Source organism: Schistocerca gregaria, chromosome 7 (assembly GCF_023897955.1).
Source record: "Schistocerca gregaria isolate iqSchGreg1 chromosome 7, iqSchGreg1.2, whole genome shotgun sequence".
In the NCBI taxonomy this organism is placed as follows: domain Eukaryota; kingdom Metazoa; phylum Arthropoda; class Insecta; order Orthoptera; family Acrididae; genus Schistocerca; species Schistocerca gregaria.
Window position 1 is genome coordinate 312,007,231 of NC_064926.1, and position 27,878 is coordinate 312,035,108.

At 41.1% G+C, this 27,878-nt stretch overlaps 1 protein-coding gene across 1 annotated transcript in view; it reads right to left on the reverse strand.

Moving 5' to 3' along the window:
* The window catches only part of LOC126281880 (cardioacceleratory peptide receptor-like), a 1,969,042-nt gene that overhangs the window by 724,538 nt on the left and 1,216,626 nt on the right, over positions 1 to 27,878 (reverse strand). The window lies entirely within an intron of this gene.

Genomic DNA, 27,878 nt, shown 5'->3' on the forward strand with positions numbered 1-27,878 from the left:
CTTCCCTAACCCGAGCTTGTGCTTCGTCTCTAATGACCTCGTTGTCGGCGTGACGTTAAACACTAAACACCACCACCAACCCTTGTAACGTTCCGTGGCAGCACACACACTATTAATAAAATGAAATGACATACAGAATTTCTGAACTCGAGCGTGCACATTTGCAAATGCTTAACAACATCTGTGGCACGCTTGTTAGGAACGTGTACGGTAATGAGAACACTACGTACAGTTCATACCAACAAAAAAGCAATTCGTATGTACTGTAATTGTTTAACAAAAAATATTATTTAATTTTGTATAAAGAACGTTAGTTACTATTGTAATATTTTCTGTAATGATATTCTCGATGTATTTATGATTGTAATATTTCTATACTCATAAATTAATTAGGAAATATGTAAATATCTGCGATGAAAAAATGTAAAATATATCCACAGAGGAGAATAATGTTGCAGGATTACAAAGAGATGTTAATGGTCAGCAATAATATAAATAGCACTGCATGGTGTGCGTTCTTTGTCGCCTTCCTCGAGAGCTGAGAGAGAAAGGAACCTGTGCCGTAGCATTATATGAATGAGTAGGCTTCTTTTGTCAGTATCTGTCTTTAGCCGCCATTAGAGGAGAAATTATACATGTGTGTAATTTTAATTATTGTTGTGATCTAAACACATTATAATTTATCAAAATTGTGTATTACTAAAGTAAATTAGCTTGCCCATGTCATTTATAATATTTCTTTAAAGAATTATCAGCAGTTTTAGCGATTATCGTTGGTGTTGCTAGGCTGTGCCGCGACCGAACGACTTGCAGCGGCGGCACATATAAAAAATTGTTCCGCTATAAAATTAACCAAACCCGTAAATCGGGAGCAGGTAAAATTAGCAGTGAATTACGAAATATTTTTCTTTTACAGCGATCCTGAGGCTGATTGAATTGATTACTGGGTTTACATTTGTGCATTCATAGGCGGATAATTAACGTTGAAGTTGTTAATCTGTTGGTTCTTTCAATTTCTAAAGCAAATAGCTTAAACGTATAGTGAATTGTGTTTTGTCAATGATGATTAAACGTTCAGGTCGGCTTGGCAATATTTAACCATTTTATGCTAACAGAGACAGTCCTGTTGTCTATAGATAACGCCGGGAAAGAATTCAGTAAATATTTAAATAACGCACTGCATCTAGAAAATAAGTGCCGAAATAAGTAAAAAATTTAATTTAAATAATTTTCAAAGTCATAAATGTTATTAATCAGTTAGTTTGAATTTATTAGCATGAGAGGGTTGCTAAAGTTCACGTAATTTTAAATGTGCTTAATTCTGTCTAAATGAATTTTTATTACCACACGTAACAAAATGGGTTCTACAACAAAGTTCGTACTGAAAGAGTAAACAACAAAAATATTTAAAGCCATTTCTTCCCGATTTTCATCCTCTCATTTTTTATATAGTAATTTTTTTTCTCATTAAACCCTGCAACCGTATTATTTAGTTAACAGACGCTGTATCCTATACGATATGGTACCTAAAAAGGGTATTGAGAAAGAGTCACCACTTTAGGTACCGGTACAACTAATAATAATGATTCAAAAGTACATCTCAATACCCTTACTTCAGAAAGTGTGTAACATACAAAATATTTTGCTCACGTTACTAGTGGCCCGCTTGTGGCGCGCCTTGTATTACGTTTACTTGGTAGCATGACTAGTCTAGTCTCAGTCTCCACACACCACACCGCTGTTACTTATGTTTCAATGTTTGACTTTTTGAAGAACATAATGTCTTATATTTTAATGTATGACTTGAGGAACTCAGCTCTTAAATAACTGTTCATCTTGTATATTCTTCACGTAAGTACTATTTGTTTTACACTCGTTTACATTAATGTAAACTTTTATTACATAAGATATTTAATATGGCATACTCATTTTAGGTAATTACCTTACCTTCTGATGAAGTCATCCTTAGAGGTGACGAAACCTGATCAAGGTATTTAGAAAACCTATGCAACCGATTGGCAGATTTTTACATATTTTTCAAATTTTCGAAAGTGAAGCAAATATGTGGCAACGTTATTTGCAACATGTCAGGGGTCTCTGATGTTTCTTTACAAAGTTTTTGAGGACTACCTCTATTGTGTCTTCAATTGATAAATTTGTAAATAGGTTACGTACATCATAAGCAGCAAACCTAACACCCAGAGGGATTTACATATCTTTCATTTAACTGCTAAATCAGTTGTGTTCTTAACTGAGTATGACATATAAGGGATGTAGCAATGCTTCGGAATTTCACTTATTGATAGATTTTAAAGGAAGGCTTATTATATAATCAGCCACAGGCCTCATGAGGACATGAAGTTTATGGGTTTTGGTGATGTACTCATCTTTGTTTATGATTACAGCAGAATTGTTTTTGTCAGATTTGGCAATCATCGCTTTGCTATGATTGTTGAGTTCGTGTTTATGCTGTTTGCAAGATTTCTCTCTTCATATACTGCTTTGGAGGTTTATTTGTGGTTACTTGTGTGTTTCTGGATGATTTTATTTATAATGTGAGTCAGGACAGTCTGTTCAGTGCTACTTAGGTCTCTTACGTCAGCCACTGTTTTAGTGTGTATGATGAGGCGTGTTAGGTTACTTTTGCTTAATCTGGATTTTTACTCTGTACGTTAACCCTTTCTTGAGTAAAAGTTACTATTTTTCACTGAAGTTGATATCAGTTCGATTAACGTTTTATTCATAAAACTGTGTTCTAATGGGTGGATGGTTGTCCTGTTGCTTTTCTATGGCTTCTGACTTCTTTTGGTATTTGTGTTTTCAGTCTGCATTTTCTTTACAATACTTTCAATGTACTCTTAAGCATTTAAATAAAATATCCTATAATGAATGATTCAGTAACGCCATTGCTACGGTGAAAATGACTACCTTTCAGTAATTTTCGACGCCATACAAATTAGCGTTATTCTGTACGATGAAATTCGGAAAACCATACACGGGCAGAGTTTGTGGCCGTACAGGCAACGTGGTGGCTATGAACCATAGCCCCGCACTCTGTCTCCTCAGTCCCAAGACGTTTACCGTTCACGAATAGGGAAGGTATACGTAAGACTTTAACAATGATTTTCTCGGAATTTAGGGTGCGTCGCAACAGAAGCCGGCAACCAACAACACAGGACATGTCCCTCTATAACGTATCTGAGACTCATAAAAATCTGGCCGTAGTGGCCGAGCGGTTCTAAGAGCTACAGTCAGGATCGGGGCGACCGCTACGGTCGCAGGTTCGAATCCTGCCTCGGGCATGGATGTGTGTGATGTCCTTAAGGTTTAAGTATTTCTAAGTTCTAGAGGACTGATGACCTCAGAAATTAAGTCCCATAGTGCTCAGAGCCATTTTTTTTAACTCATAAAATTCCATGATTAACAGGACTGACGGTCCCCTTGTTATCAAAACAAGAAGACTTTTTCTTCTAATCAAGTTTGATGAGTTTAATTCCTGCAAGCTATCCCGCACAAATCCTAATATTTCGGCGTTAATAAGAGGTGGTACTGACGTCGAATACAGTGAAGCGCCAAATAAACTGGTATAAGCATGTGTATTCAAATACAGAGATACGTAAACACGTGGAATACGGCGCTGCTGTCGACAACGCCCATAAAACACAACAAGCATCTGGCGCAGTTGTTAGATCGGTTACTGCTGCAACAACGGCAGGTTATCAAGATTTATGTACGTTTGAAACTGATGTTACAGTCGGCGTACGAGCGATGGGACACACCGCAAATTGGAGACCTTCCCGTACTATCATTTCACGAGTGTACCGCGAAGTAAGGAATCCGGTAGAACATCAAATCTCCAATATCGCTGCAGTTGGATATAGATACTACAAAAACTGGACCAATGGTGACTGAAGAGAAACATTGAGAGTGACAGAAGTACAATCCTTCCTCAAATTGCTGCAGATTTCAGTGCTGTGCCATCAACAAGTGTCAGCTTGCGAACCATTCAACGAAACATAATCGACAAGGGATTTCGGAGCCAAAGGCCACTCATGTATTCTTGATGAGTGCACGACACAAAGCTTTACACCTCGTCTGAGCCCGTCAACATCGACACTGAACTGTTGATGACTGGAAACATGTTGTCTTTTTCGGACGGTTCTCGTTTCTAATTGTATCGATCGGATGGACGTGTCCGGGTATAGAGACAACCTCATGAATCCGTGGACCCTGCATGTCAGTAGGGGACTGTTCAAGTTGGTGGAGGCTCTGTAATGATGTGTGGCGTGTTGAGTTGGAGTGATATGGGACTCCTGATACGTCTAGATACAACTCTGACAGGTGACACGTCTGTAAGCATCCCGTCTGATCACCTGCATCCATTCATGTCCGCTGTGCATTCCGACGGATGTGGGCAATTCGAGCAGGACAATGCGACACCCCACCCGTCTAGAATTGCTACAGAGTGGCTCCAGAAACACTCTTCTGAGCTTAAACTCTTCCTCTGGCCACTAAACTCTCCACAAATGAACATTATTGAGCATGTTTGGGATGCCTTGCAACGTGCTGTTCAGAAGAGATCTCCACCCGCTCGTACTCTTACGGGTTTATGGACAGCCCTGTAGGACTCATGGTGTCAGTTCCCTCCAGCACTACGTCAGACATTAGTCAAGTTGATGCCACGTCGTGTTGAAGCACTTTTACGGGCTCTCGGGAGCCCTACACGACATTAGACAGATGTACCAGTTTCTTTGGCTCTTCAGTGTACGTGTTAGTAGATTTTAGGATAATTTCTAAAAAAAAAAGGAAATCATAAGCGTAAATGAGGAAGACAAAGAAACCTGTTATAGTAAACACCAGCTCCAATATCGTATGGAAACAGACACATAAATTGAAGAAGATTTATGTAGTGGCCGAAAGTATGTGTTATGCTGCGCCAAAAGAAATTTTATTACGTAGAGTTCTAAGTAGTATTGTACAAATGAGTTTTCAAGTGCAGCGATGTGTGGCCTACTGTTAGAGAGGTGATGCGCATACCTGGGAACGGATATGAAGTCCGGTTTTCTTCCGAATGCCTTTAGTCTAGCCTTCACCTCTCAGTGATGTGAATATTCCCCAGGAGTGACTTTTGCGATATGGGGAAAACAGTTATCATGAAGCAACAGCACTCTTTGCCCCACCATTCCATAAAGTTCGTTTTCGATAGACATGTTACCCCTACACTTTCTTCAGTCTCCCATGAATCTGTGCCGGTATTTACCTTTCTGCAGGATAAATGGCAGGACGCTGGTCTTTTTACCGCGCATTTGGTGACAAGGTTCCCATAGCTTAATTTCCCGAATTTCCCGAATTTCCCGCACGCACGCTGAGAAGGCACGAAAGCCACAGTAGTCCCTTGCATACATGTCTATCCTTGTACACCCGCATCACAGACGCGCTACGCTATATATAAGCTGCAGCAATGCCCTAAAACGGAAACGTTTTGATCGCCCTTTATAAAATTCTATGATTACACCTTCTAACTAAACACACGTTTATAATTTAACTGTATTGCACATTTGTATGATTCTATAGGTTTTTAATCGGTGACTAAAATACACATACAAATTTTGTAATGAAAATCTCTATGTTGTCCTGATTATTTCATGTTTCTAATTCACTCCATAGTTCGAAGTCTGTGGCTATACCTTGAATTGTTGTAGCACAACATTTCTTTAACAGGATAGAGATACACACTGTTCATCATGTAACTAATGTATCTAGCCTCACGAAACGATTGATATTATTAACCTACAGAACAGTTAGGTCCAGTTGAATAAATCTTACCTTAATCAGAAGAACTGAAAGCAAGGTAGTAAAACTTGTAAAAATGTGCCAGTTTAAAATGAATACACGTTTCTACTGTTGACATAGACATCCTTGTGTTTCGTATGGTTTTTATGAAGTTTTCTAAGGGAAATTCTCTGTTAATTCCTATTGTTCGCCATTTGTTGTCCATTGTTAACGTTCATGAAACTAATCAAATTATTGTACAGCATATTTATTATTATTATTGTTTATTATTGTTACTGTAATAATCATTATTATTATTATTACTATTATTTTCAATGTTACCTTAGTTTCGGCGCCTTATTCTTGAATATTTCGAAATATGCTTTGCTTTCTTTAAAAAGAATCAAAATAATAATAAAATTTTTCATTAATGTAGAAAAAGGTCGCATAAAACGAAACTAAATTTTAAAAATTACAATAAATTATACCAGACAGGTTGCCGAGATGGAGTGAAATGCTTTGGAACTCTTGGTACGAAAGATAAAATCCAGATTATATTGAACACAAAATTTGATTAAAAATTTCGCGGCACAGCTTGTTGAAACTCTTTCTATTGAAGTCTGGGTATGACAGGTTGAGGGCGTCAGTCCATGTAAAGAAAGAATACAAGTTCGGGCAAAAAGATAAAGGATTTTTATTTAACTTTCACGAAAAACTAATGCAAATTTTGTGAAAGCCTAGCAGATGTATGACTTCCTCACTGCTGAGATACCGAAATCAGGGATGTAGTGGCACCCCTGGAGTCGAGCGATCAATGAACGTCGAGGGCAACATGGGACGCCGACGTGGATTAATCACCACAGTCAGGCGTCGCGCCTCGGGCGTCCTCGCTATTATTAGCTTCGAATGGAGCGGCGGGCGTGCCGAGTGGAGTCGAGGGGCTGCCCATGGCGCTCCAGAGTCCTCAGCGACGGATGGCCTCTCTCAGCGGTCGCGAACTGAGGGCAACCACCGCGCCGTGGGAGCCATCGGTCTCCGTAAGGTACACCCGGCCTGGTGTGGCCACTCAGGGACTGATCGATTGTCCATTACACCAAGCAAATCTGTTTAGGTGACAAATATACCTAACATGAGTGGTATACTGTTAGTGTTCATTGACTAGGTCTCCATGGCCCAAAAGACAAACATAATCAAAAAAATATTTATTTATTTATAGACCAGCCTTTCCCCTGTGGCTTTGTCTGTGTATGTGTTTGACACACACGTTGTACACGCCTCCTCCTCTCCCTCTCTATGTCCACCTCTTATACTCTTTGTCTGTCTGCCTGATCCTCCCACCTCTATGTATCTATCTCCTCCCAACACTCTCTCTGTCTCTTCATCTTCAGCTTTCCCTCTCTTTGTCCATTTAATCCATCCCCTCTTTCTGACCATAGCTGTGTCCCTCTTTCTTCTGCCCATATCCTCCGCCGGCCGCGGTGGTCTCGCGGTTCTAGGCGAGCAGTCCGGAACCGTGTGACTGCTACGGTCGCAGGTTCGAATCCTGCCTCGGGCATGGATGTGTGTGATGTCCTTAGGTTAGTTAGGTTTAAGTAGTTCTAAGTTCTAGGGGACTAATGACCACAGCAGTTGAGTCCCATAGTGCTCAGAGCCATTTGAACCATTTGAACCCATATTCTCCTCCCCATCTTTCCATCATCTCTGCCTCCTCCCTCTTCCGTTTCCACCTGCCCCCTATGCCTTCCACTTACCTCACGCATATCCCCTTCACTCCTCTCTCTAGCCACATCCTTCTCTGCCCACTTTGTCCATCCCTTCCTCTATCCACTCAACCTGTCTCCATCCATGCTGATCAGCATGCAGAGCCCATGGAATACAGTTCAATAAAGCAGACCGATAATACTCCTACAGCACACCTGTCATGCAGGGAGGCTGCATATGAGTATCAGTGATTTGAAATTCATTTATTTCCCGTTACATAAAGGTCGTCATGCATGGCAGGTCTATGAAACAAGCTGGTACTACTCCACCACATACTGTCAAACGGGCTAGCCTATACGTAAGAATCCTTGAAGTACAGTTTCGTAAAGCAGTGTAACAATACTCCCACGACGCGCCTAGCACACAGGGCAGGCTTCCTACGAGTATCAGGGATTTGAAATTCATTTATTTGCCCCTGACATATAGGCCACCATGAATGTCATATCAACAAGGCAGACCGATACTATTCCAACACAATATACTGTCATGCAGGGCAGCATCTACCTCAGGCCCAAGAAAACCATTTCTTGCCCATGGTAATGTTGGCTGCCCTGCAAAGCTGTTTGATTTGGCAGGTCAATGCTGTTCTCAAACAACAAGCCTTGCATACAGGGCAGCCTATACACCAGGGGTTGGAAAAATCATGATTTTGTTTGTATCTCCACTCCTGTAGAAGTTAGGAGGCTATAAACCCACAGTGCTGATACTCATGAGGCCTGCTGTTTCCATGACAAATTTAGGTGAAATCGATCAAGGGCTTTGGGAGGAGATCCTGGGCATACAGACATACAGTCTGCTTTATGTATATAACAGATTTACTAGCTTGTTGCCCTTGGCTTGACCTGCATATGCATATGTCAGTTATATTTCACACACTCACACACACACGGAAATCAGTATGCACACTTAATCTCTGTCTCTAACGAATTTAGCCATGCAGTTTCATCTGAAATATGAATTTCAACATTCATGTATGGCTTAAATGCTAGCACTGGCTTCATCTTTAGGGACTCAGTAGTGAGACGAAGAGCTGAAATTCGTTTGGCTACTAACTTAATTAACAGAGTTAGAAGTTTCAGCTTGGATAATCATAGAGAAGGGTGCTTCCTTCAATAAACTAGCAAAGACGTCGTCACAGTGTTACTCACAGTGATACACCGGCATCCCATCGTGGATCGACCACATACTCTCAGATCTAATTTCTTTACTTCTTCGCCACCGAGAAACGTCTCTTGCACCCTCTTGTCTATAATACCATGCGCATTGGCGCATTCCGTGGTTTTGAAAAGATGGAGCGAACGGTGGAGCGTCAGGTTTTCGGCTCACTCTGAAGATGGCCGGACCGTACACCTCCTAAATATTAGTAGAACAATGCGTGGCCTAAATTTAATGGAGCAGACATTGCGTCACGGAAACATGAAAAAACAAGTTGCGTTAAGCAATTCCCTATTTATAAGATTCCCAAATGTGATTAATGACATATAAAGAAATGTGTAGTACCATTTTAAGTGTCGGGATGATGTGCCAGATCCAGTACTATGAGGTGACCAGATGGAACGGAAGATAGATAACAAAAATAGGCAGGAATGAAAAAAGCATCGATAGTGCTGAAAATGTGTCCACTGTTGGACAGAAGCAAAACAACTGGAATATGTTGAAGGGGGGACAACATTGGTGATAACATGTAAACATCGTCTTGAGAGTAGAGCGTTTTTAGATTAGACGCTGGTGAGAGGGCAGTCTGTCCCAGAGGTGTTCTGCTGAGAGGTAGAAAAATTCAGTGTTATTCATAGGTACAGGCAAAATGTTGGACATGTTCGATCTCGTATTACAGTTATGGAATGATGATAGTTGTATGATATTTGAGAAGTATTGAAGACACCAGTGATTAAGAAACCAATGATGAAAACAGACCGAGTGAAAATCACAGTGCCCATCCGGTTGCTTTCTTCCTGGCTGACCATAGGCGGGACTGACATGCTGTTTGACAAAACAACTGAAAGATACCCACGTATTTGAGGCAAAGCAAGTTCGAGTGGTATGGAGCTTTAATTATTTGTTCTGCGCTAAGCTACGTCACAGATGTGATGGAAGCATCTTTAAAAGTTTTTGCATCGCATGTATGAAACAGAGATTTTCTACAGGCTGTAACAGTTTATTCTTCGCAGTTTGTACGTTCATCCAAGATTTATAAAGACATCTTTTATTGGTTTTTGTAGGGTGATAGGGTACTATTAAGTGAGTATTGAAGGAATCTCCACTGATGAATTTTTGGTACGATGACTAACTTCATAGGATTTATTTTAAAATCTTGTGTTCATCGTGAAACTAAGCAAAGATCGTCATTCTTACCTGACTTGGCAGCCGTAATGTTCTTACAACAGGCGTTTGGGTACAACAGGATATCGTCAACTTTGGTCACAAGAATGTAATATAGATTAAAAGCAATTGATGCAGGGTAAGAAAGGCACGAGACCAACGGGTAAATCCTTGGCGACTCCAGTGAGCACATGTTTCCGTGATTATTTCACTAATCCACAGACAAATCGTTGCTATAAATGTTTGAGGTACTTGATAAACCATTAAAAGCGATGTCTTGTGGTTTAAATTCTCTAGTATAAGGATGTTTTGGATAGATTTCCTAACAAACAGATAAATGGACATGCTGTGCCTATTTTTGCATTGCAGCTTTCTTAGCATTAATGATTTCACGCGTCTGACTTAAGGAAACAGCATTTATGGAAGCTCATTGCTCTATAGTTTCAATACCCATTACAGACCATTCAAAAAAAGGCAGCCAACTTTCACCAAATGTAGTGTTAGTTTTAATCTCGACTAAGAAGCATCTACTACATTTCACTTAATCAGAAGGTAGGAATTCGATGTGACTATCAGCGGTTCCGTAAATCCAATGGTCGACAACAATCTGAGATAATTAATTGAGTACTGGCAACGGAAAACAAGAGATCCGCACAACCATAACAAATCCGACTACGTAAATCATTGACTTAATAATTTCTTTTATTAGCAAAAAACATCCAAATATCTGCAGGGGTCTTGGAAATCTGTTATTATGTTAGAGTAGATTTCAGTAAAAGAAGAACTGCAATTCAAATTTAAGTTGTATTACAAACAAAACTTGGTGTCATACAAACACAGAACTATCTGGAAACTCAGGCCTATTCTGCTAAAATTATTTGGCATGACATTTGATGGGACAAACAATGGTCTCAGCAGACTAGCCCTTCCATAATGACGAAGAAAACGTAACGGGAAAGGAAGCATGAAACCCGATTGTTTTGACTAAATAGTAACGTTATTGATCAATAAGCGAAAGAAATTTATCATCGTTCAACTATCACTGTCAGTGGAAAAGATCAGTACAAGAATAATAAAGTGGCAAAGTATTCTCCCATTCACAAATTAAGGAAATTTCTTTACAATGCATCACACAGGTTTTCCTATGAGAAATATTGATTACACCACCGCAAGCGCAGGCAGTTGCTACGAAATGTATATAAGACCGACCACTCGCTACGCGGTACGCGGTCGCGAGCTCTAACATAAAGGAACACAAGGCCGATCTCAAAAATACTGTCTTTTATAGATTATTAGTTCCACACTCATAATGCGAAAATGCATAGGAAATGACGCTGAAGGCGATGCAATAACATTAAGAACAGAAATTTCTACTCTAACGTGAATAACGACTGTCTTCGAGCTCTTGAATTACTTAATGGACGAACATCTGTTAAGCTCAGTAGCACTTAGGAAACAATGAATTTACGGGGGAGCATTGCAATGAAAACTGGGGAGAACTGTAAAGAAAACGGAAAATACCAATGGTTGCTAACTAACAGGTCCTCTGAAGCTCTAAACGCATCACAACTAAGCGAATTTGGCCTTCACGGAGAACACACATGCATACCAATCCCAGGTCTGAAACATCTCGCTTCCACCCAGTAGCACCAACGGCTCCCATTCCCTTGTCTGTAGAGGAGCGCTGGGTCCGTCGGGGCGGAAATTGGCGCACCTCTAATGCGGTCAAACGGAAGACACAGTTTTGGCCGAGAACTAGATGCCATTATAGCTACCAGACCGAACTTAGAGGAAGGGCTCGTGATTACTCAGAATTCGTACACATTTCGTCAGGGAGACGGCCCCAAAGGTGTGTATGGGAAGTGAAATTTTTTTTTTTAAGGATAAGGAAAGGGACTACTTTGGTCTCTACTGCTGGCCCATGCTTCCGAGAACAACGATCCTGGAGGGACAAGGAAGCGTTCATGGCTACGTCATGAAGACGGCTGAACTGAATTTAAACATAAAAAGAAAAAAAAAATATTCCTTGCGTTCTCTCACCAACCAGGATTAAATTAGCACCGAAGGTTATCTAGCCACACAGGTATGCTACTGCTAATTATAAATTGATGAAATAATACGCATTTTAATTTTTTTTAAAAAACTTTGAAAAGTGTGCAGAATGAATGAGAATAAATGCGCGTTTATGTTGTGCTGTTTGAGAAATTCATTTCAGAATTTCATTTTCATGATTACTACAATCAACAGTATCATAAGTAGTAAAATTGTTTGTTCGCACCTGTCCATGGTACGTTTTCTAATAGGAAAAAGAAACAGTGTTTTACAACAAGGTAAAATGTCGTCATCACTCATTTCTCACACAATATACGAATGGAAAAGATCAAAAAGCGACGGCAGACAGTTAATAATGTGATGCAACCAGAAGAAGGGTTAGGTAGTAACAAAACATATGAAAGAGACTTCTAACGCCAGATCCTTTCTGCCGTTTCTTTATGCTGATTTTAAAATCGATAAATCCGTCGCTTGAATATATCTGGCGTCATCGTATAGTCTTTATTTAATCAAAAACTGTTCACAGAAAGAATGATATCGAGATTTAATGTTTTATCGAAAACCGTCGTATCTGTCTGTTAGCTTACTTACTCCCCATCACTCACTATAACGAAGCTACTAATACGCGAGTGCATCCGCAGTTAACAGCTAGTGTAGAACATTTTTTTCTCTGGTGTAAAGCTACACTCCGTTCGATGTGTACTGTACGCCACTTTGTGCTGTACGTCTTCCTTTTCATTTTTAACATAGGAAGGTAACAAACTCTCTGAAAACGATGTATGTTTTGAGAGTTTGATATCTAAAGCAATAATCGAAAGGAGGGCGCCCTTGGGTGACAATCTTGCTTACAGAATAGTATAGATTTTCACAGTGTATAGTTTAGCACTATTCAATGTAAAATATATTTCTCCAACAACGTTAACAAAATTATAACATCCTTGTTCTCACCCTAAGGAATTTCAGAAGTATTTTATCTGCAACAGTTAGCTGCAGCTTCCATCCACTGCTCTACATAGTCACTGGACATTTGTCGCAGCGTTGTCCAACCTTCAGATACCCTCGTCATAGAGGACAGCGCCTGTGCTTCCTGCCAATTCTCTACGCTCATCTACAGCTCATGGTCTGTGCGGAAATGTTGTCTTCAAAGCCGGTACTTAATATGAGCAGAGATGAAACACAGAGGGAGCGAATTACGGGCGGTGGTGCGAGTGGTCAAACACTTCCCATCGAAAACGCTGTAGGAACATATTCATTGCCCCTGCAGATTGTGACCGAAAACTGTCACGAATTAGGAACCGTATGACAGTTCTGTAATGTCGGCTGCATAACATCAGGCGAAATCTCTCACCAGGCCCTCATGCTTGGCGGGAGACACTATTTTATAAGCGTCTTTATGTGCTCACCATGCGTCAGCACTAAAACTAGAGACGTTATGCAACCGACAGGCATACCAGAGACACTGTCGAACACATATGTGCAAAGTGCTTTATTAGATTTTCAAAGTGGTTTCCATTTCTTCATCCATCGGAATTTACTTTCCGAATATCCCTCGTATCACATATGCTGACTGGCATTAAAAAATATACGGAAGACCAGATCACTCTCCTTTCCTACGTTCTGGTTCCTGTAATTACATAGCTGATGTACGACAGTTGGTGTTACAAAAAGATACGGCCAAACTTTCAGGAAACATTCCTCACACACAAGGAAAGAAAATATGTTATGTGGACATGTGTCCGGAAACGCTTGCTTTCCACGTTAGAGCTCACTTTATTACTTCTCTTCGAATCACATTAATCATGGAATGGAAACACATAGCAACAGAACGTACCAGCGTGACTTCAAACACTTTGTTACAGAAAATGTTCAAAATGTCCTCCGTTAGCGAGGATACATGCATCCACCCTCCGTCGCATGGAATCCCTGCTGCGCTGATGCGGCCCTGGAGAAAGGCGTATTGTATCACAGCCGTCCACAATACGAGCACGAAGAGTCTCTACATTTGGTACCGGGGTTGCGTAGACAAGAGCTTTCAAATGCCCTATAAATGAAAGTCAAGAGGGTTGAAGTCAGGAGAGCGAGGAGGCCACGGAATTGGTCCGCCTCTACCAATCCATCGGTCACCGAATCTGTTGTTGAGAAGCGTACGAACACTTAGACTGAAATATGCAGGAGCTCCATCGTACATGAACCACATGTTGTGTCGTACTTGCAAAGGCACATGTTCTAGCAGCACAAGTAGAGTATCCCGTATGAAATCATGATAACGTGCTCCATTGAGCGTAGGTGGACAAAACTAAAATGAGCTCTAACATCGAAATTAAGCGTTTCCGGACACATGTCCACATAACATCTTTTGTTTATTTGTGTGTGAGTAATGTTTCCTGAAAGTTTGGCCGTACCTTTTTGTAACACCCTGTATACAGAAATGGTTTACCCAGGAACAAACTATTCACCTCTAAGACAGTATATAGTAGTTATTACCAAGTAGCTTATGTGATATGTCGTATGTACAATTCATATATCATTAATCATACAGGGTGAGTCAGCTAGGTTTTATGCAATATGCATTGAAATACCAAACGCTAGTTTTCGTATTCTCTCGCTCGCTGCGGCCAAAATGTTGGTCCTACAGTAAAATGGGTAGGACCTTTTCATAGTACACTTAATGTATTTGAATTGTTCCGGGAAAGCTTTAAACATCACAATGTATTTGAAGTTTATACTGGGATACATTTTCGCCACAGACTGTAGTTTACTAATTATTCAAGAAAAACATACCAAAGACAACTGAAAACGCGTGTTTGTTCTACGTATTACTGGAAAACCGTGGCCTTCAGCGTAAACGTATGTAAGTATTAAATTTAACTGCATTAGATTGCATACAAAAAGGCCTTTTAACTTTTTTAGTAGGAATCAGTGTATGAACGTGGAGAACGACGGAATAGGAAAATGTCACACGTAGTTTTTTAAAGCTTTGTGGGTTTCATAAAAACCGATCGGAAGAAGCAGGCGAATCACCCTATATAAGGGGTGAAAAAAATTTCCGTTCTGGGGCCGCTCAGTCCATAGTCAGTAAGCCAATCAGACCAATTTGCAGTGAACACTGAGGCTGTCATTTCATCGACGCACCAGGTTGTAGATATCCGTTTGGTAAAACATGGTGTCTACCTGCGTGAAGAAGTCCGTTAATGCCTGAAGCACAGCGTCGTCCGACAGAAATCGTCGGCCCTTCAAAGACTTCTTTTAAGCTTCCGAAGGCGTGATAATCGCATGGAACGAGATCAGGACTCTAGGGAATGCTCCCGAGTGGCGTAGATTGAGCGTTACGATATTTGAGATATGTGGACGTGCGTTACCATGAAGCAGTAACACCCCTTGTCGCAGCATTCCACAACGGTGGCTTTCGAGAGATCTGCTGCCCCATACATATCCTACGCTCTCCGATTAACGTCTATTGGAGTATGTCCTTCGACAGACAAGAAAAGAATAACGGCGCGTTGATCGTTTGACGACTCATTTTGTAATTATGTCTCCATAGTTCTCATTTTCGCAATGACTGCATGCACGTCGAAAAGAAGCGAATGCCGCGCTAATCCCTGACCTAGATATCTGCCTATATAATCTGATGTCCGTGCCACGCTTCTTTTTGTGTGTCGTCGCTAGTCTAAGGAAGTACTGTACAGATTCTGATTCGGTCTTGAAACTCCCTGGACCAATATCTTGCCAGTATCGATATCGATAACAGGCAAAAATCGCTGAACTTCTCGGTTCACAGAATGGATGAACTATATAGATAAATAAGTTTGCAAGGAACCCTCAATGTATTAAATTCAATTCAAGAAGACGTTGAAGGCCTCTATGAACTTGAGAACTTATTTGATGGCATGAGCGAAGAAGAAGCATGAGTCGATATAGAATGGATAGGGGATCCAGTATTAGAATCTAAAATATCTCTGGATGACTTAAATTCTAATGAGGCAGAAAGGATAGATAACATTCCATCGGAATTTCAAAAATCATTGTGAGAAATGGCAAGAAGACGACTATTCACATTGGTGTGTAAAATATATGAGTCTGGCGATATATCATCTGAGTTTCGAGGTAGTGGTCGGTTTGCGGGGCACTCAACTGCGCGCTCTTCAGTGCATGTACAAAGCCTCAAGTTTAACACAGTTCAATTCTTCCATTGTCACGGATGATAATGATGATGAAGACAAGACAAACACCAAGTCCCGGGTGAGTATTGCAAGAGCCGACAAGTGCTAGAATTATCCAGCATCAGCTTCAAAGCTCATGCGTCCAAGTCGCTGACAGGAATAGGAGAGAAGACAGAAATGAAGATGTGTAAGATGAGGATCAGTTTGGCTTTAGGAAAGGTATAGGCACTGCACAGGCCATTCTGACGTTGCAGTTGATAATGGAAGCAAGACCAAAGAAAAATATAGACACGTTCATAGGATCTGTCGACCTGGAAAAAGCGTCCGCCAGTGTAAAATGGTGCAAGATCTTTGAAATTCTGAGGAAAACAGGGATAAGCTTTTGGGGCAGAAGGGTAATATACAATATCTACAAGAACCAAGAGGAAGCAATAAGAGTGGGAGACCAAGTACGAAATGTTCGGATTAAAAAGGGTGTAAGACAGGACTGTACTCTTTCGCCCCTACTTTTCAATCAATACATCGAAGAAGCAATGAAAAAAATAAGACAAAGGTTACAGAGTGGAATTAACATTCAAAGCGAAAGTCTGTCAATAATAAGATTCGCTGATGACATTGCTATCCTCAGTGAATGCGAAAACGAATCACAGGATCTGCGAATGGAATGAACAGTTTAAAAAGTACAAAACGCGAACTCAGCGTAAACCTAAGGAAGACTATAGTAACGAGACGTAGCAGGAATGAGATCTGTCAGAAACCAGTGAGTGTGTGTGTGTGTATGTGTGTGTGTATATAGAAGAGAGGGGGCGGGAGATCAGCGACAAAAAACTTCATGTATGTTCGAAATTATGTTGTCACTAAATGCACTCTTCTCAAATATTGGAGGAACAACGTCTAGGTATTGGCTGGTTTTAAGTTTCCCTACCTGGAATCTGTTAAACAGGTAGTCTACAACAGGTAAGGAGACCCATGAACCGGTTTAGCCGTTCAGAAATCTAGAATGGTACACAGTATTTGAGGTTATAGTTATCGCACAATATTAAGTATTATTTTCATTACTAGTTAGTATTTGTGTAAAACAAATACATATCTTTTCATCTGGAAATGTTATTTTATCTCAATATGGGAGATAGTTTCAGCTGTAGTTTGGCACAACAACACTTGTCCATTTTCATTAACCAGGGGCGCCACCTCTATTTCAGATTTCCTGTATAACTAGAGGGACACATGCCTGACTTTGCTGTTGCAGGCCCTTTGTGAAATGATTGTCTTTTAACTGGTATTCCAGCGTAACAACTGTGTGGAGCTTTAGGGACTAAACCACAGTGCGGCTACCAGCTTTTCTAATTCGTGGCTCCAGTACCATCGAGCGAGGTGTTGAATAGGCTAAAACGCTGGTTTCGCTTTCGTTACGGCGGCTGTTCAAATTGCTGTCTGGCTATCCAAATTTAGTTTTTCCTTGTTTCCGTAAATTGCATAACACAAATGCAGCAATGGTTCCTTTTGAAATGGTTGAATGCCTTATCCATCGTATAACCTCTTAATGACATTATCACCCACCGTGCGTTGAAGTCTGATCTTCCACTTACCTTGCTACCCCGTCCACGTCACCCATACTCTGTAGCACTCTATTCGGTGAAGACGATCTGGAGGTCAGTCGCAGATGGAGCGATGTACAAACGCATCGGAAGAAGGCATGAGACATTTCACCAAATAATAATAAAACTAATTTTTTAGATCTCTTTGAGTAACAACAATGGTGGGCACAAGTTTGCAGTTTATAGAAAACCTTCCCCATCAGATGCTGTTATTCCGTTTCATTCAGCACATTTCAACCGGTACGAATCGTCCTTCTTTTACACCCTTGCTAGCAGGCTTACTAGAATTCCACTGGATAGTGAGGAGATCAGAAAAGAAAAGAATATACCCAAGGACATAGCGGTGAGTAATGGTTTCTCACCGGACATTGTTGATAATATTCATATTAGAATATTGAGGAAAGATTCGAACCTGTTAAATGAGATAACTCTTGACCTGGAAAACTCAGTGCATAAAATTTATACACCTATGGAGTACAAGAGCCAGATATCGAATAAGATAGCAAGTGCGTTTAAGAACATTAATTTTAACGTAGTTTTCAGTAATAAAAATACGTTAGTGAAAGTACTAACACGTGCCATTGAGCACACTGACCCTGTGATGAAGTTTGGGATTTATAAAATTAGATGTAGTGATTGTAATGCGTCCCATATTAGCTAAACTGATAGATCATTTAAGGAACGATTCCAAGATCACACATCCTTACATACAATTAAACGTACAACGTTTAAAGAACACGTCAAAACCAATAAGCATCACGTAGAAAGCATTCTTTACATTTTATAGATACAGGGAGAACGTTGGTTTGACTAGAAGAGATGGAGATATTTATCCATTTGGGTAATAAACCTGATGACCTGTTAAATAAGCAGCTAGTTTGAACATTGCACTACAGAAACAAGTTGTGTGCAGTGTGTATAACAACAGCTCGTGTGCGGAACGGGACAAAATCTGGTTCACCCCATGAGGATATGGAAGTTTCTTCCAGAGACATCATGACGAACTGCTCCACTAACTTAATTGGTAGCGCTATCTCCAGAGAATAATCTAGCTTCTCCTATCCTGTGTTTCTCCTACATCAACTAAAGGCCAGCCATAGAAAGTATGTTTTAAGTTGACCACCATCGTTGAATAACAGAGCGTAGCCGGCCGATGTGGCCGAGCGGTTGTAGGCGCTTCAGTTTGGAACCGCTTGCTACGGTCGCAGGTTCGAATCCTGCCTCGGGCATTGATGTGTGTGATGTCCTTAGGTTAGTTAGGTTTAAGTAGTTCTAAGGGACTGATGACCTCAGATGTTAAGTCCCATAGAGCTCAGAGCCATTTCTTAACCAGAGCGTAGACAATAATAAGTCTCACTACTACCTAGGGAGTGTCTGTTTAGCGTGATGTTAACCGCGAATCTTCTGTCGTCTACTGCTTTCGATACAGATATCAGAATCTCTGTGAAGTGTTATAAATGATCTCAGCTGTTACCTACGACTCTACTGTTAACTGGCGTTCTTCCATATGCCCTTACCACATTTATTCGTCTTGTTATATACTTTTGTCACTGTTCTCAGAGAATACAAAATGTCAAGAACAACAAACGGAAAACCGGAAATGTCAGAAACACAAAGGTATTCCAGCCGTTCCTGTTAAAAGTGACGCAAATCATCCGAGAACCCCTTTGACGGTGTTACAAGCCAATTACCTTCCACCAGCCTCGAAAAGTGAATGTTCTGACGTAATAGGAATATATCGTCTGGTCCATACGGTTCACAATACCAAAAAAGAAGAGTGTTCAGCCAATTATTTTTCCACTTCTAAGTAAAGTGTACTCATGCAGGAATTGCAACAAGTACACTCCCAGTAAGTCAGTTCCTTTGAACTACCTTTGTCCCGTTTCTGACATAGAAAATTGTTGCAATCCCAGCTGCTCCTACTTCCTTCCATCCCTGTACAGAATACTGCGAAGTTACACCACTGCAAACTAACCTCCTACAAAAGTCAGTGTGACTGAGGAAAACAGCAGTACTTCGCAGCTGGCCGGAGTGGCCGTGCGGTTCTAGGCGCCACAGCCTGGAACCGCACCTCCGCTACGGTCGCAGGTTCGAATCCTGCCTCGGGCATGGATGTGTGTGATATCCTTAGGTTAGCTAGGTTTAAGTAGTTCTAGGGAAATAATTACCCCAGCAGTTAAGTCCCATGGTGCTCAGAGCCACTTGAAGTATTTCGCACTCTGTCTCCAGATAGGTCTGCAAACCGTCCTATATTCAACAAGTACACTGCACACGTGAAACACTGTTCCATTTATCAATCTATAAAGCGTTATTAGCCGGTCTCGGTGGCCGAGCGGTTCTAGGCGTTTCAGCCCGGAACCTAGCGACTGCTACGGTCGCAGGTTCGAATCCTGCCTCGGGCATGTATGTGTGTGATGTCCTTAGGTTAATTAGGTTTAAGTAGTTCTAAGTACTAGGGGACTTATGGCCACAGCTGTTGAGTCCCATAGTGCTCAGAGCCAAAGCTTTATAAGCGTATTGCACAACTGAACTCCAGAAATGAGTTATTTAAGTGATGTCAAATGTACTGCATACACAGCCCTTTAAGATAGGTGTAAAAAGTTTTTAATACCATATTTAAATGGTGGAATTCACTTTTTAATACTTGCGAAATTATAGCTATACGAACAAGAACAACCTTGTGTAATATAAAATTAATTTCAGTGTATCGGAAAATTCAAAGAAAACCGCTACTAACCAGTGACAGGGTGCGTTTCGGCTACACTCAGCTCAAGTTTTAGCTTATCAGGTAACTTGAATTCTAACCATCCAAATGGAACTAAAGTACAGCAAATGAGCGTACGAAATATGTATTTCCTCAAGTATTCAAGTTTAGTAGGGTAGTGCTTTATACGTAGAGGATAGTGTAGCTGGGAACAAACGATGTTTTTCGGTCGGCATTTCGGTCTAGTGGCATATTTTAGAATCATATTAAATAATGTGCCCTTTAGTCATCAGTCTTCCGACTGGTTTGATGTGGCTCGCCACGAATACCTCTGTACCAAACGCTTCATTTCAGAAAAGCACTTGCAATCTCCGTCGTCAATTATTTTCTAAATATATTCCAATCTCTGTTTCGCTCTACAGTTTTTACCCTCAACAACTGTCTCTACAATCGTGGAAGTTAATCCTGATGTCTTAAGAGATGTCCTACAATCCTCTTCCTTCTTCTTGTTTATGTTTTCGGTATATTTCTTTACTCGACTATTCTCCAGAGAACCTCCTCATTTCTTGCCTTATCACTCAAACTAATTTTCAGCATCGTTTGTAGAAGTATGTGCATTGTACACTAGAGACCGACATAAGCAGTTTCGTCACATTCTACACTTCATGTTGCTATTAGGTATGGGTTTGTATTTTGAGCACCATTTGTAAATATATCCCGTTCCACACATATAATTGCTGTGTAATATATTGCAGGTGTTAGGAATATATTGGTAGTTCTTCAGGTAGAAAATTTAATTGTGTTTCATTATTCTTAGAATTAGTTATATAAAATATGGACTACGAAATAACAATTAATTTGTGGTATGCCATCCCCTACCTTGAAACAGAATTACTTCTGTCATGGAACACGTGATACTTGCAAAAGAATTGTGTTCCTTGAATGCTTTAACAATTTTCCCTGTCTCGTGAATTGAAATTTTAGTTATTTGTCAATAGCTTTGTTACTCATAAAAGGCCACAGCTTTTGCCAGTTAGAGCTGAATTAAAGCGGCCGGCCGAGGTGGTCTCGCGGTTCTAGGCGCGCAGTCAGGAACCGTGTGACTGCCACGGTCGCAGGTTCGAATCCTGCCTCGGGCATGGATGTGTGTGATGTCCTTAGGTTAGTTAGGTTTAAGTAGGGGACTGATGACCACAGCAGTTGAGTCCCATAGTGCTCAGAGCCATTTGAATTAAAGCAACGGATGGTGAGGCGTAAGATGCACGTGGAGACGCAAAGTGAGTAGTGACGCTTCTAGCTGGGCGAATACGGAGTGGAGCCACAGACCACTAGCTGCAAAGGTGGAACTAAACATCCAAAACATACTCAGAGTAGATCGATAATCTGAAATGTAAAAAGCGTTGTCACCGTTCCAAAATATACATGGATGATTATCTATACATTTTTAAGGTGGGCTTGTCAAATTGATTTTTGTATGTCATCCATGTATATTTCACAGAGAGAGAGCAACTGATGTTACTGTTAAACAAAGTATTGTCTTGTTGTAGCACAGTCTTTGCGTCTGTGCCCTCTGATAAATTCTTAGTTGAAGGACACTCTAGTATGTACATGGACGACACAGTCTACTGAGAAAGTTGTTACGCTCCATGCAATGGGAAAGCAGTCACCTGGGCCGTAAAGGCAGTGTTTGTTCCTAATTACTTTCTGTTTAACTAACGGAACAGTGGTTGTGTTTCTGCGTTCCATACGTTAGTAAGTTTCCCAGAGACGTGATTTTTCGTGAAAGGCATGTAAAGACATCCGAATTACACTGATTCTATTGCGTAAGAACAACTTATTGATGACGAAATACTTTCTAGTATGTCTATATTTGAAGCCTATTCCACTGAAAGCTGCACGCCGCATTATAGGCCTCATTTTCTTTCATCGGACACTGATTTCGGCGTGTTACATTGTTAATAACTTGAAACCATTTGTGGCAGCATTAAAGGAGGAGGGAAAAACCCAGAGTTACTTGAAACAGTTTGGAGCAACTGTCCATACAGCCAGCCGAACCCTGGAGCACATTCACGCAATCTTCGTACCTGACAGAGTCGTTAGCGGAGATCAGTCTGGTCACGGCTGTATCTGACCACCCAGGTCACCTGATCTGCCAGTGTGCGATTACTTTGCGTGGCGAGCCCTCAAGTCTAACGTGTATCGCAACAACCCTCATAGTCTTCAAAAACTGCGGCAGACTATTTGGTATGAGACTGCAGCCGTTCCAGCAGTCCATTTCGACCCACTTTCAGCAACTTGCAGACCACGTCCCAAAAGTGCTAAGGGCTGAATAGCCCCCATTTTTAACACCTACTATAGTTAGATTACTGTATTTACTTTCCTCTGCTGCGTTTCTTCGTACGCTGGAAGTCTGTCCTCCAAGCCATTTTTATTTGCCACATCCTTAGCAGTTCGATGGTGTTTGATTTTGCAGGCATTTGAAAATGGGCTCTGGTCAAAACTGGTCCGGAATGTACTACATAAAGTAACAAAATTGATCTGTGTAAGAAAATTGTCAGCGTCTATGGATGACAAAAAATGGTTTTACCATTCGGAAGTAATTTAGGTGATGGTCACACTGATCCATCCAGTAACCTTAACAGACACCTAATTTAGCTTGCATATGCAAACCATTCAGTATGTCCCGAAAAACACCGAGAAGCTTTACGGACATATTTCTTACACTGAAACAGGAAAGAAGTGTCCAGTAAACATGGTCTCTTAACACGTATACCTTAAGAGCTATGAGTACTTGTTCATCTTCGTTAGTGTGAAACATCTCTCTTCTACTCAACAAGTGCTCATAGCTCTTGAGGGATACGTTTTAGAGACCATGTCTACCGGACTTCATTTCTGCTACAGTCCACTCTATCTCCTTCCAAAATAGGGAAGCAGAGAACCTGAAGTAGAAGAGGTGTATTTCAAAGTGTCGACGATGAACAAGTCCTCATCGGCCTTAAGGAACGCATTATAGAGCCCGTGCTTACCAGATACTTTTTACTTGTTTTGGTGTAAGGGGCTGCCCCTAAAGCAAGTCAGAATTTTTTGGGGCACGCTGTATATGGAAATTAATTTCTAAAATTGTAGTAATAGCGAATCTTCAACGTTTAACTTTGTCATTACCGATTGAACGTAAAAAACCAAGCCACTCTTACGAATATCTTAATGATAAAACTGCACCAACCACAAAACAAACATTTTTGGAGTTGTGTTTGTCTTCGCTTACAGGAGACCACACTGAAAAAAACTTTTGCGAAGCCAGGGACAACGGTGCCGATGCACGATCCCAATAACACATCCCATCCCCGTTAATACACTACGTACATCCATTTCTATATCTATACTAACCAAATCACTATGAAGTGCATCGCTGTGGGTAGTTTATATCGTACTAATTACGGAGGGATTAAAGAGTAATAGGAAGAGTAACCTTTTTGCGTGCTACTATTAGTATAACCTTGTCTTCACGATCTCGGCGGTAGCGGTGTCTAGAAGGTTATAGGGTATTGCAAGTTCCCTCACGTAATTCTGGTTTGTTAGTTTGTAAGCAAGATTTTCACCAGGCATATTGTGTATTTCTTCAACCATCCGATTTCACTTTTTTTTCAGCATCTCTGTATCTGTCATCCACGGATGGAGCGAATCTGTGACCTTTCGTGACGCGTTTCCTTCTATACCCGTGGCACCGACAACGGAAGCCAGATGACATCGACAGAGGCCATCGGCCATCATCTTGGTCACAGTGCGTCTGATCTCCTTCACCAGTGTTCGGCGGTGTCAAGAAGGTTAGGTTACGTTCCGTTAGAATCAGTTCTATCCATGAGGTTAGATTTCAACCTCTTTGGGCGGAACACACTACTGGCCATTAAAATTGCTACACCATGAAGATGAAGTACTACAGACAAGAAATGTTACCGAAAAGGAAGAAGATACTGTGATATGCAAATAATTAGCTTTTCACAGCATTCACACAAGGTTGGCGCCGGTGGCAACACCTACAACGTGCTGACATGAGGAAAGTTTCCAACCGATTTGTCATACGCAAGCAGCAGTTGACCAGCGTTGCCTGGTGAAACGTTGTTGTGATGCCTCGTGTAAGAAAGAGAAATGCGTACCATCACGTTTCCGAGTTCGATAAAGGTCGGATCGTAGCCTATCGCAATTGCGGTTTATCGTATCGCAACATTCCTGCTCTCGTTGGTCGAGATCCAATGACTGTTAGCAGAATATGGAATCGGTGGGTTCAGGAGGGTAATACGGAACGCCGTGCTGGATCCTAACGGCAGCAGTCGAGGTGACAGGCATCTTATCCGCATGGCTGTAACGGATCGTGCAGCCACGTCTCAATCCCTTAGTCAACAGATGGGGACGTTTGCAAGACAACAACTACCTGCACCAACAGTTCGATGACGTTTGCAATCAGCATGGACTATCAGCTCGGAGACCATGGCTGCGATTACCCTTGAAGCTGCATCACAGACAGTAGCGCCTGCGATGGTGTACTCAACGACGAACCTCGGTACATGAATGGCAAAAGGTTATTTTTTCGGATGATTCCAGGTTCTGGTTACAGCATCATCATGGTCGCATCCGTGTTTGGCGACATCGCGTGAACTCACATTGGAAGCGTGTATTCGTCATCGCCATACTGGCATATCACCTGGCGTGATGGTATGGGGTGCCATTGGTTACACGTCTCGGTCACCTCTTGTTCGCATTGCCGGCACTTTGAACAGCGGACGCTACATTGCAGATGTGTTACGACCCGTGGTTCTACCCTTCATTCGCTCCCTGCGAAACTCTATATTTCAGCACGATAATAAGCGACCACATGTTTCAGGTCCTGTACGGGCCTTTCTGGATACAGAAACTGTTCGACTGCTGCCCTGTCTAGCACATTCTCCAGATCTCTCTCCAATTGAAAACGTCTGGTCAATGGTGGCCGAGCAACTGGCTCGTGACAATACGCCAGTCACTACACTTGATGAAATGTGGTATCGTGTTGAACCTTCATGGGCAGCTGTACCTGCACGCGCCATCCAAGCTCTGTTTGACTCAATGCCCAGGCGTATCAAAGCTGTTATTACGGCCAGACGTGGTTGTTCTTGGTACTGATTGCTCAGGATCTATGCACAGAAATTGTGTGAAAATGTAATGACATGTCAGTTCTAGTATAATATATTTGTCCAATGAATACCCGTTTATCATCTGCATTTCTTCTTGGTGTAGCAATTTTAATGGCCAGTAGTGTAAATGCAAGAGCGTCTCTGTGCTTGGAGACGACTCCTGTATTGCGGCTTTTGCAATTGAAAAGACGTCGAATGCATGTGAATGAGCTACATCTGTCTCTAAAAGAACATGGTGAGTGCCTTACACTCCTCCATCAGTTACTGGAATTACCAGACAAGGCTTACGAATACATGAGAGAAAGAGATAAATGTCCTATTATGAACTTCAGATGATTCGTGGTGACATGAAAACCAAAACAACAAACACTTTGTACATCTTCAAATAAGTTCTTCAAACCAGACATATGCCAATTAAACATTAGTAAGCATCATTGAGCGTACATGTGAAAGACAAAGACATTATGAACACTTACAGCAGTGAAAAGTCGAGAAACATACTCCACATATGCAAAACAAAAAAATAAATAAAAATAAAAAAGAAATTACTGTGATAAAACGGTAGCAAGCAGTAATAACTATAGAAAAATAATGACCACTTATCGTAACCGAAAAAATACCCGGTACAGCAACAAAGCATAAAATATGGCACACTTGTCACTTGACAATTTGTTTCTAATTATGATTTAAGCCTCAGATTTCCGTTACAGATTTTGCCTATTCTGGTTTCCTATAATTATGCGATTTCAGCCCATAAATGCCACGATATACTCAGATTAACAATTTTTTTTTTCATTTTGCTTGCCACATACCCTTATTTCATGGAATAAAGTTTTCAGTTTCTCACAGTCCTTTTTTTTCAGAATGTCGACCGATGCGACCGAAGAATACAAACTGATTGGAATTTCATGGGCCGTCGTCCGAAGTCTCTACATTCGGGCGAAGAGATCGGCTGTATCGTGATCGCGCACGTAGTGGCGCACAGATTTGAAAACTGTGGTAGCCTTTGACCAATGTTGGTCGTCTGCGGAATCCACCGATGTCGGTGCCACTACGATTACAACCTTAATACTACTTAATACAGGTCGCACACTCTTGTGCAATATTCTAGGAAAGATCGTATGAGTGTTTTGTGAAAAATCTTCGTAGATTGACGGCATTTCCTAGTATCCTGCTACTGAACCGACAACAACTAGGTCTATGTGATACTTAGATGAGACAAAGCAATCAAGCCAAACTCGGCGTTCTGGCTCTGACTGGCCAGTTGCAACCAACCGACCGCCAGGTCGCCCTCATCAGTGGGGACACTGAATACGACATGGAGAGGCTTGATATCAACACACCGTTCTTTCGGCCGTTGTGTAATTCTTAGATCTTGGAGCCGCTACGTCTCACTATGTAGCTCCTCAACTGCCATAACGAAGCTGAGTACATCCCGTTCATTACGTATGATAGTCCTTTTCATACACGTATTTGTATGAATTAACTGAATCTACTTGTATCTCATTGATATTGTAGTCAAGGGATACAACATTGCTGCGTTTTGTCGTGTGCCAAACTTTATATTTATGAGCATTTGAAACGAGCTGTTCGTCCCCTTCCCCAAAAATACTACGATGTTAGAAAAGTACCAACAAACCTCCACGCCACTGAGAGTTCCAGACTTGTTACGAACCCGTAGAGCTCTACAAACCACGATATATTTATCAAAAAGATTTCATATCTGTAACATTATATTTGCCAGTGCTGCGTTAACGTATTGTATTGTACATTTACAGTTATTCTAGAGAAGTGGAAGTTGAGGTATACCAGAGACCTGAGGAACATTACAGACTTAGAACAAACTGACAGATTAGACACGATAGCTACGCAGCTGTATTCCTATGACGGAATTTAAATCTCCGGGACTATATTTTTGTACCTAAAAATAATCTCAAAACTACAGCCGTATGAGTAGGAACATCCAGATCTAATGTAACATTAGCTACTGCAGAAAAAAGTACAATCTACTGGCCTCAGAATATTTCTGGCTGCACTTACCTATTGTATTATAACATCGAGTAATTCGAATCCTAAACAACCGGTATGTAACTAAAACAGAGAATATCAAAAAACGAAATATATTATCTTTTTTCTATAACTACTCAAATTTGGTACTGCACCGAAAAATTACTTGAATAATATGATACTCTAACCCGAGGGTTTTAATAGTATATAGCCGATAGTAGACCGAGCAGGTTCCAGACGCGCAGTTAGACTTTAGTGGCGTAGCATTTTCCGGGCAAGAGAGAATCAAAACGGCAAATGTTTCTGAGTAAGGTGGGTGTGGTGTAGCAATCTGGGAAGT